General features: G+C 46.9%; 1 protein-coding gene across 11 annotated transcripts in view; it reads left to right on the plus strand.

Annotated features, from left to right (window-relative positions):
• Nucleotides 1-8,444: 8,444 nt before the first annotated feature.
• The window catches only part of lmo7a (LIM domain 7a), a 117,155-nt gene continuing 108,583 nt past the window's right edge, over nucleotides 8,445-17,016 (plus strand). For 7 of the 11 annotated variants that reach the window (XM_071340242.1, XM_071340249.1, XM_071340253.1 and 4 more), the window contains exons 1-2: nucleotides 8,445-9,084; nucleotides 9,978-10,383. The gene's annotated coding sequence lies outside the window, so the exon portion shown is untranslated. The remainder of the gene's footprint in view (nucleotides 9,085-9,977; nucleotides 10,384-17,016) is intronic. The other 4 variants (XM_071340245.1, XM_071340243.1, XM_071340244.1 and 1 more) reach the window with 4 other exon arrangements.

The following is a 17,016-nucleotide window of genomic DNA, read 5'->3' on the forward strand; positions in this document are numbered from 1 at the left end:
CCAACCCCACCCAGCCAACGTCCCCAACCCCACCCAGCCAACGTCCCCAACCCCACCCAGCCAACGTCCCCCAACCCCACCCAGCCAACGTCCCCCAACCCCACCCAGCCAACGTCCCCACCCATCCCACATCCCCAACCCCACCCAGCCCACGTCTCCAACCCCACCCAGCCCACGTCTCCAACCCCACCCATCCCCCAACCCCACCCATCCAGCCAACGTCTCCAACCCCACCCATCCAGCCAACGTCCCCAACCCCACACACCCAGCCAACGTCTCCAACCCCACCCAGCCAACGTCTCCAACCCCACCCATCCCACGTCTCCAACCCCACCCATCCCACGTCTCCAACCCCACCCATCCCCCAACCCCACCCATCCCACGTCTCCAACCCCACCCATCCCACGTCTCCAACCCCACCCATCCCCCAACCCCACCCATCCCACGTCTCCAACCCCACCCATCCCCCCATCCCACGTCTCCAACCCCACCCATCCCACGTCTCCAACCCCACCCATCCCCCAACCCCACCCATCCCACGTCTCCAACCCCACCCATCCCCCAACCCCACCCATCCCACGTCTCCAACCCCACCCATCCCCCAACCCCACCCATCCCACGTCTCCAACCCCACCCATCCCACGTCTCCAACCCCACCCAACCCCACCCATCCCACGTCTCCAACCCCACCCATCCCCCAACCCCACCCATCCCACGTCTCCAACCCCACCCATCCCACGTCTCCAACCCCACCCATCCCACGTCTCCAACCCCACCCATCCCCCAACCCCACCCATCCCACGTCTCCAACCCCACCCATCCCACGTCTCCAACCCCACCCATCCCCCGTCTCCAACCCCACCCATCCCACGTCTCCAACCCCACCCATCCCCCAACCCCACCCAGCCCACGTCTCCAACCCCACCCATCCCCCAACCCCACCCAGCCAACGTCTCCAACCCCACCCATCCCCCAACCCCACCCAGCCAACGTATCCCCACCCACCCATCCCACGTCTCCATCCCCCCCACCCCATCCCAACCCCACCCATCCCATCCCACAACCCCACCCATCCCAACCCCACCCAGCCAACGTCGCCAAACCCACCCAGCCAACGTCTCCAACCCCACCCATCCCCAACCCCACCCATCCCCAACCCCACCCAGCCCACGTCTCCAACCCCACCCAGCCCACGTCTCCAACCCCACCCAGCCCACAAGATGGCGCCGACCGAGATGGCCGCCTCGCTTCGCGTTCCTTGGAAAATATGCAGTATTTTGTTTTTTTATGTGTTATTTCTTACATCGGTACCCCAGGTAATCTTAGGTTTCATTACATACAGTCGGGAGGAACTACTGAATATACGATTAACGTCAACTCACCATCGTTATAACCAGGAATATGACTTTCCCGAAACGGATCCAGTGTTTTGCCTTCCACCCAATACAATGGATCTGATCCCAGCCGGGGACCCTATGCGACGCCGTAAAAGGGGCAAACGTAGCGGTCTCTTGGTCAGGCTTCGGAGACGGGCACATCGCGCTCCACTCCCTAGCATACTACTCGCCAATGTCCAGTCTCTTGACAATAAGGTTGATGAAATCCGAGCACGGGTAACATTCCAGAGAGACATCAGGGATTGCAACGTGCTCTGCTTCACGGAAACATGGCTAACTCAAGAGACGCTAACGGAGTCGGTGCAGCCAGCTGGTTTCTTCACGCATCGCGCCGACAGAAACATACATCTTTCTGGTAAGAAGAGGGGCGGGGGGGTATGCCTTATGATTAACGAGACGTGGTGTGATCATCATAACAACACACAGGAACTCAAGTCATTCTGTTCACCTGATCTAGAACTCCTCACAATCAAATGTCGACCGCATTATCTACCAAGGGAATTCTCCTCGATCATAATCACAGCCGTATATATTCCCCCCCAAGCAGACACATCGATGGCCCTGAACGAACTTTATCTGACTCTTTGTAAACTGGAAACCACACACCCTGAGGCTGCATTCATCGTAGCTGGGGATTTTAACAAGGCTAATCTAAAAACAAAACTCCCTAAATTCTATCAGCATATCGATTGTGCTACCAGGGCTGGTAAAACCCTGGATCATTGTTATACTAACTTCCGCGACGCATATAAGGCCCTCCCCCGCCCTCCTTTCGGAAAAGCTGACCACGACTCCATTTTGTTGATTCCAGCCTACAAACAGAAACTAAAACAACAAGCTCCGGCGCTCAGGTCTGTTCAACGCTGGTCCGACCAATCTGATTCCACGCTTCAAGACTGCTTCGATCACGCGGATTGGAATATGTTCCGCATTGCGTCCAACAACAACATGGACGAATATGCTGATTCGGTGAGCGAGTTCATTAGGAAGTGCATTGACGATGTCGTACCCACAGCAACGATTAAAACATTCCCAAACCAGAAACCGTGGATTGACGGCAGCATTCGCGTGAAACTGAAAGCGCGAACCACTGCTTTTAACCAGGGCAAGGTGACCGGAAACATGACCGAATACAAACAGTGTAGCTATTCTCTCCGCAAGGCTATCAAACAGGCTAAGTCCCAGTACAGAGACAAAATAGAGTCGCAATTCAACAGCTCAGACACAAGAGGTATGTGGCAGGGTCTACAGTCTATCACGGATTACAAAAAGAAAACCAGCCCCGTCGCGGACCAGGATGTCTTGCTCCCAGACAGGCTAAATAACTTTTTTGCCCGCTTTGAGGACAATACAGTGCCACTGACACGGCCCGCTATCAAAACCTGCGGGCTCTCCTTCACTGCAGCCGAGGTGAGTAAAACATTTAAACGTGTTAACCCTCGCAAGGCTGCAGGCCCAGACGGCATTCCCAGCCGCGTCCTCAGAGCATGCGCAGACCAGCTGGCTGGTGTGTTTACGGACATATTCAATCAATCCTTATCCCAGTCTGCTGTTCCCACATGCTTCAAGAGGGCCACCATTGTTCCTGTTCCCAAGAAAGCTAAGGTAACTGAGCTAAACGACTACCGCCCCGTAGCACTCACTTCCGTCATCATGAAGTGCTTTGAGAGACTAGTCAAGGACCATATCACCTCCACCCTACCGGACACCCTAGACCCACTCCAATTTGCTTACCGACCCAATAGGTCCACAGACGACGCAATCGCAACCACACTGCACACTGCCCTAACCCATCTGGACAAGAGGAATACCTATGTGAGAATGCTGTTCATCGACTACAGCTCAGCATTTAACACCATAGTACCCTCCAAACTCGTCATCAAGCTCGAGACCCTGGGTCTCGACCCCGCCCTGTGCAACTGGGTCCTGGACTTCCTGACGGGCCGCCCCCAGGTGGTGAGGGTAGGTAACAACATCTCCACCCCGCTGATCCTCAACACTGGGGCCCCACAAGGGTGCGTTCTGAGCCCTCTCCTGTACTCCCTGTTCACCCACGACTGCGTGGCCATGCACGCCTCCAACTCAATCATCAAGTTTGCGGATGACACTACAGTGGTAGGCTTGATTACCAACAACGACGAGACGGCCTACAGGGAGGAGGTGAGGGCCCTCGGAGTGTGGTGTCAGGAAAATAACCTCACACTCAACGTCAACAAAACAAAGGAGATGATTGTGGACTTCAGGAAACAGCAGAGGGAGCACCCCCCTATCCACATCGACGGGTCAGTAGTGGAGAAGGTGGAAAGTTTTAAGTTCCTCGGTGTACACATCACGGACAAACTGAATTGGTCCACCCACACAGACAGCGTTGTGAAGAAGGCGCAGCAGCGCCTCTTCAACCTCAGGAGGCTGAAGAAATTCGGCTTGTCACCAAAAGCACTCACAAACTTCTACAGATGCACAATCGAGAGCATCCTGTCGGGCTGTATCACCGCCTGGTACGGCAACTGCTCCGCCCACAACCGTAAGGCTCTCCAGAGGGTAGTGAGGTCTGCAGAACGCATCACCGGGGGCAAACTACCTGCCCTCCAGGACACCTACACCACCCGATGTCACAGGAAGGCCATAAAGATCATCAAGGACAACAACCACCCAAGCCACTGCCTGTTCACCCCGCTATCATCCAGAAGGCGAGGTCAGTACAGGTGCATCAAAGCAGGGACCGAGAGACTGAAAAACAGCTTCTATCTCAAGGCCATCAGACTGTTAAACAGCCACCACTAACATTTAGCGGCCGCTGCCAACATACTGACTCAACTCCAGCCACTTTAAAAATGGGAATTGATGGAAATTATGTAAAAATGTACCACTAGCCACTTTAAACAATGCCACTTAATATAATGTTTACATACCCCACATTACCCATCTCATATGTATATGTATATACTGTACTCTATATCATCTACTGCATCTTGCCATCTTTATGTAATACATGTACCACTAGCCACTTTAAACTATGCCACTTTATGTTTACATACCCTACAGTACTCATCTCATATGTATATACCGTACTCTATACCATCTACTGCATCTTGCCTATGCCGTTCTGTACCATCACTCATTCATATTTCTTTATGTACATATTCTTTATCCCTTTACACTTGTGTGTATAAGGTAGTAGTTGTGGAATTGTTAGGTTAGATTACTTGTTGTTATTACTGCATTGTCGGAACTAGAAGCACAAGCATTTCGCTACACTCGCATTAACATCTGCTAACCATGTGTATGTGACTAATAAAATTTGATTTGATTTGATTTGAACCCCACCCAGCCCACGTCTCCAACCCCACCCAGCCAACGTCCCCAACCCCACCCAGCCAACGTCTCCAACCCCACCCATCCCATTCCCAACCCCACCCAGCCAACGTCTCCAACCCCACCCATCCCATTCCCAACCCCACCCAGCCAACGTCTCCAACCCCACCCATCCCATTCCCAACCCCACCCAGCCAACGTCTCCAACCCCACCCATCCCATTCCCAACCCCACCCAGCCAACGTCCCCAACCCCAGCCAGCCCACGTCCCCAACCTCACCCAGCCAACGTCCCCAACCCCACCCATCCCATTCCCCCAGCCCCACCCAGCCAACGTCCCCAGCCCCACCCAGCCAACGTCCCAAAGGTCTCCTGCAGGGATGGGGTATAAAAAATATATATTTGGACAAAACACACATCACGACAAGAGAGACACCACAACACTGAATAAAAAGAGGCCTAGGATGACAACACAGCATGTTAGCAACACCACATGACAACATGGTAGCAGCACAAAACATTGTACAAACATTATTGGGCACAGAAAACAGCACAAAGGCAGGAAGGTAGAGACAACAATACATCACGCAAAGCAACCACAACTGTCAGTGTCCATGATTAAGTCTTTGAATGAAGAGATGGACATAAAACTGTCTAGTTTGAGTGATTTTTGCAGCTCGTTTCAGTCGCTAGCTACAGCGAACTGAAAAGAGGAGCAACCCAGGGGTGTTTGTGGTTTTGGGGACCTTTAACAAAATGTGACTGGCAGAACGGGTGGAGAATGAGGGCTGCAGTAGATATCTCCGATAGGGGGGAGTGAGGCCTAAGAGGGTTTTCTAAATAAGCATCAACCAGTGGGTCTTGCAACGGGTGTACAGAGAGGACTAGTTTACAGAGGAGTAGAGTGCAGTGATGTGTCCTATAAGGAGCATTGGTGGCAAATCTGATGGCTGAATGCTAAAGAATATCTAGCCGCTCGAGAGCACCCTTACCTGCCGATCTATAAATTAGATGAGAGATGCATCAGGGCTAGTTGCATTAGAAGGGGTGGGAGATGAGGCATGGCTGAGTCAATCAGGAATCCTGATGATTAAAGAGCTCAGCCATGTGCTTCTTGTCAGTAACAACCACATCATCAACATTAAGGGACATGGGCAGCTGTGAGGAGGGTTTATTCTCCAGGTCTTTAACCGTTTTCCAGAACTTCTTGGGGTTAGACCCACAGAGAGAGAACTGCTCCTTAAAGTAACTAACTTTGGCCTTCCAGATAGCCTGAGTGCACTTATTTCTTATTTGCCCGAACAAGAGCCAGTCAGCCTGAGTATGTGTGTGCCAAACTTTTTGCCAAATTAAATTCTTGAGGTGGTGTAACTCTGCCAGATCACGGTCGAACCAGGGGCTGAACCTGTTTTTAATTCTCATTAACAATACCACTGAAAATATCAAGCGTCTTCGACAGTGGGGATGTGATTTTATACCAATTTACAGAGGCCATGAAGAAAGGCTTGCTCATTAAAGTTTTTTAGTCAGCGTCTAGGACAAATAGGAACAGGTCGTTTCACTGAGCAGCCATTCCGAACACAGGCTGTTAAACAGTGATCACTAAGGTCATTACAGAAAACACCAGACTGACACCTATCAGGATTATTTGTGAGGATAACATCAAGGAGATAAAAATACATATTTTTTTGTTATGAATTTTAATTTTTTTTGAAAGCATTCAGTTTATATTTGCATCCAATCTTAAAGTTTATTTGGTCAAACAACATATTTTCACTCTCAGTTCTTGTTCTTTCTCTTGTGATGACCATTTTTCCCCCCCACGTTCAAGTAATCTTTTCTCTCCACTGAGTTTTGGTACTCTACTGACATGGAGGCGGGGTTAGCGGGAATGGGCGTGTCCATGGAGCCACAACCTTGGAGTGACAAGAAACACTTTGTGAATCCCAAACCACCCCATCACCCCTACCAACTCACTCAGAAGGCCCTCTGTGTCACATGTTGCTGACGAAACTCTAAAGGGCATGGGCGGATTGGCCGTCTGGCAATTCTCACAAATGCCATCTTTTATAAGGGTGGGCAGGTCGAAAATGACAAAAATATAAGTGCCTTCAGAAAGTAATTCTCACCCCTTCACTTTTTCCATATTTTGTTGTGTTACAGCCTGAATTTAAAATGGATTACATCGAGATTTTTGGCCACTGACCTAAACACAATACCCCATAATTTCAAATTGGAATTGATGTTTTTCAAAATGTTTACTAATTAATTAAAAATTAAAGGTGAAATGTCTCGAGTCAAAATCAAATCACATTTTATTGGTCACGTATACATATTTAGCACATGTTATTGCGGGTGTAGCGAAATTCTTGTGTTCCTAGCTCCAACAGTGCAGTAGTATCTAACAATTCACAACAATAAACACAAATCTAAAAGTAAAAGAATGGAATTAAGAAATATATAAATATTAGGATGAGCAATGTCGGAGTGGCATTGACAAAAATACAGTAGAATACACTATGAAATGAGTAAAGCCCATATGGCACTGGTTGAGAGAAAATGTAATTGTTTTGTGGCAGAACTATATGAAGTTTAATGTGTTGTTGTTGTCTTGGTCAGTTTAGCTCAGAAAATGCCACCCTCTTCAATCTGCCGCCATAGGCAGCCGCATAATCCTGCCTAATGAGCGGGGCTGCCTTGCCTGTATTAGCGGACCGATATAGCCCTCTGCAGGCCTGGACATTTTTTTTCTCACAAAAGTAGTGCACTGAGACTTTACTACTCCTGTATTAGTGGAACAATACAGCAGTCTGTGGCACAGGGAGAAATGTTTTTATCCCAAATTTGCAGCACCGCCACCCCCAAATATCTTCCCGCGGCTAAACCAACCCCACTTTTACATCGGCAGATAGAGTATTTTTTTTCTATAAACCAACATGTAATTCATATGCAGTGTATTGTGTTGCAGTGAATGGAGTGGGTGGAGTAAGGAGTTACCAGTACTCTGTATTAAACTTGTTGCCCACCACAATTAGACCAATTTAAGTTTTGTAGACTCTAGTGAGTTATTCCAATTACATACTGTATATATGTATTTTATCAAAAGTGTATTTATTTACATAAAGCCTACAACAATGTATTTCAACATAACAGCATTGGTGTGAACTTTTTAAAATGGTGGTATAAATAATACAATATTTATAATAAAAGTATGTCAAATTATCATTTTTTTGTTGTGGTTGCAATGATGTGAACACCATTCTAGTGTACTAGTGTAGGTGGAAAAAAATCGATATTCCCAAAGTTTAGCATATCTTTATACTCTTATTTAAAATTTAAAAAATCAAATCTGCGACAGTACTGCCAGCATAACATCCGTATCCCTCATTAATTATAGAACGTTCATATTTCAAGATTGCCGAAAGGACAGTCTCTTTGGCAAATGACAGGAATGGCAAGGAGTGGAATGTTGTAGTTGAACAGAGACAGCAAGCAGGCCAGCCAAGGTCAAATTTGCTCTCAAAGTTCTAATTCAAGACTGATAGTTAAATTTAGCTGACAGTCTCGTACCTACATCTGAGGAGGAACGACTACTGTCCCAAAAAAAGCACCACCAATACAGTATGGTAGGCATACGATGGCTCAAGTGAGAGGCTAAAGTAATCACCTGCTCCGCCAGGTGGCGTGATAGATCCAGTCGAGAAAAGTGCACGTCAAAGGTGGTGCTGTTGCTTCGGAGAGTGGAGGAAGAGAAGCAGTTGCATCCTGACTTTCAAGCGGCAGTTTCGGTCGGATGGTACATTTACAGTTCTTTCTATACCTTCAGACAGCCCACTTCATCGGAAGTAGGCATCTATTGTGTTAGTAGGGCCGAACAATCTAGGGAATAATCTGGCGGGTGTGTAGTCGAGACCGAACAGGTAGGTAAAAATAAACTTTGGGCGCGTTCGTAAATTCACTTTGACTATCTATTCCGGATGTGCCAGAGCGCAGAATAAGTGATGAATTTACGAACGCTCAACGCCGGTTGAATATGGCAGGTGACAGTAAACGTCGGCAAAAAAAAACGTTATTAAATTGTCTCCAGCAGGACAGTTACATTCACCAACGCTCTGGATAACATGAAAAGAAGCATATCCAGCTCTCCTTGGGCGAGTATAACGGTCAGAGTGAGGTGTTATCTCGTTTGTGTCTGAGAGTAACTTGTCAGTTAGCTTGGGTGCTTGACTGTCGTTTGGAGGTCAGAACGTTCAGATCAACCCCTACTCCTCGGCCAGAGCGTCTGGACTTGCTCTGAATTTACGAACGCCCAGAGCGCACTCTGGTACCCCAGAGTGGATTTACGAACACACCCATTGTTGCGTTCTCCCAGGTTAGTATCAATAGCAAGCTGAACAATGTCAGGTTTCACTTAAGATTGACTATCCTAAATGTTACATGTGTAGATTTATGGTGTGCAAAGTACCTAAACTTCTCAACTCCAGAAATCATCGTGGAGTTGAGGTAAGCCTAACGTTACTTGGCAATGGTGTAGAGCAGATGGAGGAAAGATGCTCAACTGTTGTGCAAAGGGACGCTTGTTTGTACATATCCAAAGGATACATTTATTTTGACTGGTTTAAATCATGCCAATAGCCTATAGTACAGTATGAATAATACTTTTTATTGTAGTTTTATCTTTTCTGTTGCACTTGTTAACTTGGCATCCCGCCGGGCCACACATCAGTTCAATGTGTAGTTTTGATTTACATTTGGTGGAGTTGTCAACTAAGGTGAAATCAACAAAAAATGTGACCATGTTATTTGATTTAGGTTAAAAGTCAGGTGGAAAAAAAGGTAACTTTTTTCAAATCCAGTCAGTTTTCCCACTTGATTCAACATGATCACATTGCATGTTTTGGTTTAAATGATGTGGAAACAATGTTGAATGAATCCGTTTTTGCCCAGTTGGATAATACCCTAAACAATTGGTTTTTAGGCAATTTTTTTGTTGTACAAACTAGAGAACATCTAGCTGTCACATTACATTATTGATTTAATTGCCAGGAGAACGCTACCTGTCCGAATGCATAGTGCCAACTGTAAAGTCTGGTGGAGGAGGAATAATGGTGTGGGGCTGTTTTTCATGGTTCGGTCCCCTTAGTTCCAGTGACCTGAGATGTTTGACGAGCAGGTGTCCACATACTTTTGGTCATGTAGTGTATGTGATAGCTGTTTGTTCTTCATTCATTTATTGTTTTGATGTTATTCTGTTCATGTTCACAGGGCTCCCTTGAAAAAATGAGACCTTGGTCTCAATGGTGACCCCCCCCCCCCCCAAATAAAAGTGAGAAAGGAAAAACCCCAAAAGGACAGGGCTATCACAGACAACCCTGAGGCTACGTCTGAGGACAGGAACAAGTACAAGTCCTGCTACGACCTCTGCAGAGTGATCAAAAGAACAATATAGGGTCAAGGGGTAATCATTTTACACAGGGTCCGATGCCTGCCGTATGTGGCAGGGGCTGCAGTCCACTACGGATTACAAAGGAAGACCCAGCCGTGATCTGCCCAATGATGCCGCTCTTCCAGATGAACTCATTGCATTTTATGCACGCTTCGACAATAACAACACCGTACCGTGCGTGAGCGCCCCCACCGACCCAGAGGACTGGGTGAGTAAGAGGCCGACGTGAGTATGGTCTTTAATTAGGTCAACACTCGCAACGGTCAACACTCACTCTGGACGGTATTCCATGGCGCGTTCCCAGAGCATGCACAGATCAACTAGCAGGCATATTCACTGTCATTTTCCATATCCCAGTCTGTCCCATATGTTTTAAAATGACTACCATCATTCCTGTTCCCAAGAACGCTAAGGCTTCCTGCCACAACGACTACCGCCTTCTAGCACTCGCATTTGTAATCCTGAGGTGAGGTCCTTTGAAAGGCTAGTTATGGCACACATCAACTCCATCATCCCAGACACCCTAGACCCATTCTAATTTGCATACAGCCCCAACAGATCCGTAGACGACGCAATCTCAATTGCGCTCCACGCTGTCCTCACCCACCTAGATAAGAGGAATACCTATGTGAGAATGCTGTTCATTGACTAGGCGGAGGTGTTGCTAACATTTACGATAGCAAATTTCAATTTACAAAAAGAAAATGACTGCGTTTTTGTTTTGAGATGTTCATGTATGCAGCCTACTCAATCACTTTTTATAGCTACTGTTTACAGGCCTCCTGGGCCATATACAGCGTTCCTCACTGAGTTCCCTGAATTCCTATCGGACTTTAGTCATGGCAGATAATATTCTTCAAATTTTGGGTGACTTTAATATTCACATGGAAAAGTCCACAGACCCACTCCAAAAGGCTTTCGAAGCCATCATTGACTCAGTGGGTTTTGTCCAACATGTCTCCGGACCTACACACTGCCACAGTCAAACTCTGGACCTAGTTTTGTCCTGTGGAATTAATATTTTTCCTCATAATCCTGGACTATCGGACCACCAATTTATTATGTTTGCAATAATCTGTTTAGACCCCAAGCAAGGATCCTCAAAAACCGTGCTATATATTCCCGGACAACCCAAAGATTCCTAGATGCCCTTCCAGACTCCCTCCACCTACCCATGGACGTCTGAGTACAAAAATCGGTTAACCACCAAACTGAGGAACTAAATGTAACCTTGCGTAATACCCTAGATGCAGTCGCACCCGTAAAAAGAAAAAACATTTGTCTTAAGAAACTAGCTCCCTGGTATACAGAAAATACCCGAGCCCTGATGCAAGCTTCCAGAAAATTGGAACGGAAATGGCATTCCACCAAACTGGAAGTCTTCCGACTAGCTTGGAAAGACAGTACCGTACAATATCGAAGAGCCCTCACAGCTGCTCGATCTACCTATTTTTCGAACTTAATTGAGGAGAATAAGAACAATCCAACATTTATTTTTGATACTTTCGCAAAGCTACCTAAAAAGCATTCCCCAAGAGAGGATGGCTTTCACTTCAGCAGTGATAAATTCATGAACTTCTTTGACGAAAATATAAGGATCACTAGAAAGCAAATTACGGACTCGTCTTTAAATCTGAGTATTTCTCCTAAACTCAGTTGTCCTGAGTCTGCACAACACTGCCAGGACCTAGGATCAAGGGAGACACTCAAGTTTTTTTAAACTATATCTCTTGACACATTGATGAAAATAGTCATAGCATATTAACCTTCAAGCTGCATACTGGACCCTATTCCAACTAAACTACTGAAAGAGCTGCTTCCTGTGCTTGGCCCTCCTACAGTTGAAGTCGGAAGTTTACATACACTTAGGTTGGAGTCATTAAAACTCGTTTTTCAACCACTCCACAAATTTCCTGTTAACAAACTATAGTTTTGGCAAGTCGGTTAGGACATCTACTTTGTGCATGACACAAGTAATTTTTCCAACAACTGTTTACAGACAGATTATTTCACTTATAAATCACTGTATCACAATTCCAGTGGGTCAGAAGTTTACATACACTAAGTTGACTGTGCCTTTCAACAGCTTGGAAAATACCAGAAAATTATGTCATGGCTTTAGAAGCTTCTGATAGGCTAAATGACATAATTTGAGTCAATTGGAGGTATACCTGTGGTTGTATTTCAAGGCCTATCTTCAAACTCAGTGCCTCTTTGCTTGACATCATGGGGAAATCTAAGCCAAGACCTCTGAAAAAAACAGTTGACCTCCACAAGCCTGGTTCATCCTTGGGAGCAATTTCCAAATGCCTGAAGGTACCACATTCATCTGTACAAACAATAGTACGCAAGTATAAACACCATGGGACCACGCAGCCGTCATACCGCTCACGAAGGAGACGCGTTCTGTCTCCCAGAGATGAACGTACTTTCGTGCGAAAAGTGCAAATCAATCCCAGAACAACAGCAAAGGACCTTGTGAAGATGCTGGAGGAAACGGGTACAAAAGTATCTATATCCACAGTAAAACGAGTCCTATATCGGCGGAACCTGAAAGGCCGCTCAGAAAGGAAGAAGCCACTGCTCCAAAACCGCTATAAAAAAGCCAGACTACGGTTTGCAACTGCACATGGGGACAAAGATCGTACTTTTTGGAGAATGTCCTCTGGTCTGATGAAACAAAAATAGAACTGTTTGGCCATAATGATTGGAGGAAAAAGGGGGAGGCTTTTAAACCGAAGAACACCATCCCAACTGTGAAGCACGGGGGTGGCAGCATCATGTTGTGGGGGTGCTTTGCTGCAGGAGGGACTGGTGCACTTCACAAAATAGATGGCATCATGAGGCAGGCTAATTATGTGGATATATTGAAGCAAAATCTCAAGACATCAGTCAGGAAGTTAAAGCTTGGTCGCAAATGGGTCTTCCAAATGGACAATGACCCCAAGCATACTTCCAAAGTTGTGGCAAAATGGCTTAAGGACAACAAAGCCAAGGTATTGGAGTGGCCATCACAAAGCCCTTTTTACCACTCTAAATTTCAAGCTTCTGTCTCTAACCCTAGGAAATCTTCCACCTCTTCCCTCTCTGCGGAGGACTTTGTCAACCACTTTGGAAGAAAACGTTTTTACGACATCTGCTACTCATTCACTCAGCCTATTGAGTCCACTGGTCTCACTCACACTGAACTACCCTACACCTTGACCTTCTCCCCTTTCTCTCCAGATGACAACCTGCGACTAGTGAGGTCTGGCTGCCCTACAACCTGCCCGCTCGACCCCATCCCCTCCTCCCTTCTGAAGACCTTCTACTATTCCTCACTTCCCTCATCAACTCATCCCTGACCACTGCTGCATCCCCTCTGACCTCAAAATGGCCTGAGTTGCTCCCCTCCTCAAGAAGCCAATACTTAACTCATCTGACGTCAAAAACTACAGACCTGTATCCCTTTGTTCTTTTCTTTCCAAAACACTTGAGCGTGCTGTCTCTGATCAACTTTCTCGTTATCTCTCTCAGAACGATCTTCTTGACCCTAACCAGTCAGGCTTCAAGACGGGTCACTCAACCAAGACTGCTCTTCTCTGTGTCATGGAGGCTCTCCGCACTGCCAAAGCTGACTCGCTGTTCTCATCCTCATAGATCTATCTGCTGCCTTTGACACTGTGAACCATCAGATCCTCCTCTCCACCCTCTCAGGGCTGGATGCCTTAGGATCTGCACACTCTTGGATTGCATCCTACATGGCAGGCCGCTCCTACCAGGTGACGTGGAGAGGATCTGTGTCTGCCCCACGTACTCTCACTACTGGTGTCCCCCAGCGCTCAGTTCTAGGCCCTCTCCTCTTTTCTCTATACACCAAGTCACTCAGCCCCGTCATATCCTCACATGGTCTCTCCTATCATTGCTATGAGGATGACACTCAAATACTTTTCTCCTTCCCCCGCTTCTGACACCCAGGTGGCGACAAGCATCTCTGCGTGCCTGGCAGATATCTCAAGCTGAACCTCGATAAGACGGAACTGCTCTTCCTCCAGGGGAAGACCTTCCCGGTCAAAGACTTGTCCATCACGGTTGACAACTCCCCAGTGCCACATTCCCAGAGTGCAAAGAACCTTGGCGTGACGCTGGACAACACCCTTAGTTTTCTGCACACATCCAAGCAGTGACGCACTCCTGCAGGTTCATGCTTTCCAATATCCAAGAGTACGACCCTACCTCACACAGGAAGCGGCGCAGGTCCTAATCCAGGCACTTGTCCTCTCCCATCTGGACTACTGCAACTCACTACAACCCAACCCGAGCCCTCTGTTCTGCCACCTCAGGTCTCTTGGCCCTCCCATCATTACGGGAAGTCAGCTCCCGCTCAGCCCAGTCCAAGCTCTTTTCTGTCCTGACACCCCAATGGCGGAACCAGCTTCCCCCTGAAGCTAGAACCGCAGAGTCCCTGCCCATCTTCCGAAAACATCTTAAACCCTACCTCTTCAAACGATCTTAAATAATCCTCTTCCTCCTTGAGAGAAATGTACTTTATATGCCTGTGATATGTGGTTCTCCCACCTAGCTATCTTAAGATGCACTAACTGTAAGTCGCTCTGGATAAGAGCGTCTGCTAAATGACTAAAATGAAAAGACAGCAACGTTTTTGATTCTTGCCTACGTATGATTTCATACATACATAAACCATAACCAGAGAGAGAATGTCAAAGAATACAGCAAAGAGCTGCTGTTTTTGAGTGAGTTCATGTTTAAGTTTTTATTCAGCACTGTCAACACTGTTTTTATTCAATAATATTACCAAACATAAAACGCGCTTCTCCCTACTTCCACTCGCGCTGCAATGTATGCGTAGCCAAGTGTATCGATAGCCATGTGTTTTGATTATTATTATTAGCAGCTCGTCGTGACTTTTAATAGCAAGGCATATTTCACTTTCTCTGGTCGTAGGAACAAAGTGAATTTGTGCATGAGGCAGATGCGGTAGGACTCGAGTTTTGCCATCGACTGGGTCCCCTCTCTGGTCAGTCACACAGGAGGAAAGGAAGGAGAGAGCAGGGACCGTGAGAGGCTCTCTCTCCCTCCGCTGAGACTAATGCCAAGTTCAAAACAACTGGGAACTTCAGTGCGTTACTGACTTCAGTGCGTTAAAGACAACTGGGAACTCAAGAAAAAAAAATATTTTACTAGGAAAAATCTTTTTGAACAGTCATCCAACTAGGAATTCCAAGTGGGAAACTCTGGTATCTGTCTAGAGATCCGACTTTCCGACCTGAAGGTCACTGATGTCATGATTTTACCTCATTTTCCCCCGAGTTCCCAGTTGTCTTGAAATCACCATGACCATTAGATGCAGGTACCATCAGTCCAGTAAAATAAAAAGCTAATTATTTCAATTTATGCTCAGCTGTGCCTCTCAAGTGCTACACCAACTGATCTATTTTGTTATCAAAGCTTGAGTTTTGAAATAAAATAGGGTCTCAGAAGAACAATATTGGCAGACTAGGCATATAGCCCATATGTTGTGATAATGTATTAGGCCTACTGCACAAACCTCATTCCTACATAACTGTTTTTTTTTTAGGTTGTGTTTTTTGTTGCCATGTTTAAATACAAATCTGAGCGGTAGATCAATATTGCTTTTTGACTGCGAAAGTGATCTTGACTCAAAGGTTGGTGACCACGGACACTTACTTCCTGAATGGTTGCTGCTGCTGCCGGTTTCAAGATCCATGCGACACAACCTTGATGGAGCTGCTGGGAAATCCACGCCTGATTTGCAATGCAGTCTGATGCGTAGTGTGCTGTGCATATCCGGAGGTTTGGACTGAACTTCAGACTCTTGATTATGGAAAATACATTGATGCCAAATCAGACAAAATTATTTTTCAGATGGAATCAATCAATCAAATGTATTTATAAAGCCCTTTTTACATCAGTAGATGTCACAAAGTGCTATACAAAACCCAACCTAAAACCCCAAACAGCAAGCAATGCAGATGTAGAAGCACGGTGGCTAGGAAAAACTCCCAAGAAAGGCCACCAGGCTTCTTCTGCCTGTGCCGGGTGGAGATTATAAGAGTGCATGGCCATTTAAGGCCAGATTGAACATCTTGAAGCACAAACGTTCATAGATGACCAGTAGGGTCAAATAATAATCAGTGGTTGGAGAGTGCAACAGGTCAGTACCTCAGGACTAAATGTTAGTTGGCTTTTCATATCCGAAAATTCAGAAGTCAAGACAGCAGGTGCAGTAGAGAGAGAGTCAAAAACATCAGGTCCGGGACAAGGTAGCACGTCCAGTGAACAGGTCAGGGTTCCCTAGCCGCAGGCAGAACAGTTGAAACTGGAGCAGCAGCACGACCAGGTGGACTGGGGACAGCCAGGAGTCATCAGGCCAGGTAGTCCTGAGGCATGATCCTAGGGCTCAGGTCCTCTGGGAGGGGAGAGAGGGAGAGAGAGAAATCGAATTAGAGGGAGAATTCTTAAATTCACACAGGGCACCAGATAAGACAGACTGATCCTAGCCCCCGGCGCACATGGACTATTGCAGCATAGATACTAGACTGAAACGGGGGTGGGTCAGGGGACACTGTGACCCTGTATGACGATACCCCCGGACAGGGCCAACCAGGCAGGATATAAACCCACCCACTTTGCCAAAGCACAGCCCCCACATCACTAGAGGGATATCAACAGACCAACTTACTACCCTGAGACGAGGCTGAGTATAACCCGTGAAGATCTCCTCCACCGCACGAGCCCGAGGGGGCGTAAAACCGGACAGGAAGACAGCCTACTCCACAATCTCTCTTGCTTTTGAGCGAGACCATCACCAGAACTAGTCACTGGCCTACACACAAT

Source organism: Salvelinus alpinus, chromosome 14 (assembly GCF_045679555.1).
Source record: "Salvelinus alpinus chromosome 14, SLU_Salpinus.1, whole genome shotgun sequence".
Taxonomy (NCBI): domain Eukaryota; kingdom Metazoa; phylum Chordata; class Actinopteri; order Salmoniformes; family Salmonidae; genus Salvelinus; species Salvelinus alpinus.